This window comes from Mandrillus leucophaeus, unplaced genomic scaffold (genome assembly GCF_000951045.1).
Source record: "Mandrillus leucophaeus isolate KB7577 unplaced genomic scaffold, Mleu.le_1.0 Scaffold596, whole genome shotgun sequence".
Lineage (NCBI taxonomy): Eukaryota > Metazoa > Chordata > Mammalia > Primates > Cercopithecidae > Mandrillus > Mandrillus leucophaeus.
In genome coordinates, this window is record NW_012106430.1 from 18,268 (window position 1) to 20,132 (window position 1,865).

A 1,865-nucleotide genomic window follows, 5' to 3' on the forward strand; every position below is an offset into this window, starting at 1 on the left:
GGGTTCAAGTGATAACTCCTGCTTCAGCGTCCCAAGTAGCTGGGATAACAGGCATGTGCCACCACGCCTGGCTAATTCTTTGTATTTTTAGTAGAGATGGGGTTTGTCATGTTGGCCAGGCTGGCCTCAAACTCCTGACCTCAGGTGGTTCACCCACCTCGGCCTCCCAAAGTGCTGGGATTTCAGATATGAGCCATTGCGCCAAGCTGATTCGTTATTTTATTTTATTTTATTATTTATTATTTATTTATTCATTCATTTATTTATTTATTTATTTTTTGAGACGGAGTCTCGCTCTGTCACCCAGGCTGGAGTGCAGTGGCCGGATCTCAGCTCACTGCAAGCCCCCCCTCCTGGATTTACGCCATTCTCCTGCCTCAGCCTCCCGAGTAGCTGGAAATACAGGCGCCCGCCACCTCGCCTGGCTAGTTTTTTTTGTATTTTTTAGTAGAGACGGGGTTTCACCGTGTTAGCCAGAATGGTCTCGATCTCCTGACCTCGTGATCTGCCGGTCTCGGCCTCCCAAAGTGCTGGGATTACAGGCTTGAGCCACCGTGCCCGGCCTGATTCGTTATTTTAAAGCAATTGCAGAAGTATTTGAGAGTGGGAAAAGAGACCTGATTTTTTTTTTTTTTTGAGATGGAATCTCACTGTTGCCTAGGCTGGAGTGTAGTAACGCGATATTCGGCTCACTGCAGCCTCCACCTCCCGGGCTCAATCGATACTCCTGCCTCAGCCTCCCGAGTAGCCTGGATTACAGGCATCTGCCACCATGCCCAGCTAATTTTTGTATTTTTAGTAGAGACGAGGTTTCACCATTTTGGCCAGCCTGGTCTTGAACTCCTGATCTCAGGTGATCCACCTGCCTCGACCTCCCAAAGTGCTGGGATTACAGGAACGAGCCACTGCACCCGGCCAAGAAACCTGGTTTTAAACCACTTTTAGAGTGGTTTTGGAGCTTGGCTGCTTCTGATGAACAGAATGCAGTTCTCAGAGAGAACTTAAATTTGAAGGGATTAGGTGAACTTTTTTTCTTTATTATTTTATTTTTTTAAGAGACAGGGTCTTGCTCTGTCACCCAGGCTGGAGTGTTGTGGTGCAATCATAGCTCACTGTAAACTTGAACTCTTGGGCTCAAGTGATCGTCTCGCCTCAGCCTCTTCCTCAGCCTCCTGAATATCTGGGCTAATTTTTTGTTTTTTTAATTTTTAGTAGAGACAGGGTCTTGCTATGTTGCCCAGGCAGTCTCAAACTCTTGGCCTCAAGTGATCCTCCCACCTCGGCCTCCGAAAGCATGGGAGAACTTCTTTGACTTACCTTGGAGCTGTTAACAAAATTTACATTGCTTTGTTTACTCATTTGTAAAATGTGTATGTTTGTTGAATTCTGTACTCCACAAGTATTACGTACCTTCTATTTGCCAGATACTATTCTAGAAATTGGGGCTATAACTGTAATAAAACATAAATTTTTTCTTCTAATGCCACTAGATAAAGAAATGAAATATATAGATTATTAGATTGTTACAACTGTTATGGATAAAAATAAAGCAGAACAGGATGGAAAGTAAGGCAGAAGGACATTTTTCTTTTTCTCCTCTTCCCTCCCTCTCTTCCTTCTTTCTTTCCTTTACTTTCCTGCTTTCTTTTTTTGACAGTCTTGCTCTGTCACCCAGTCTAGGGTGCAGTGGCATGATCTCGGCTCAAGCTTTTCTGCCACCTCAGCCTCCTGAGTAGCTGGGAATACAGGCATGCTCCACCACACCTGGCTAATTTTTTTTTTTTGTAGAAACAGGGTTTTGCTATGTTGCCCAGGCTGGTCTCCAACTACTGGGCTCAAGTGATCTGCCAGCCTTGGGCTCCCAG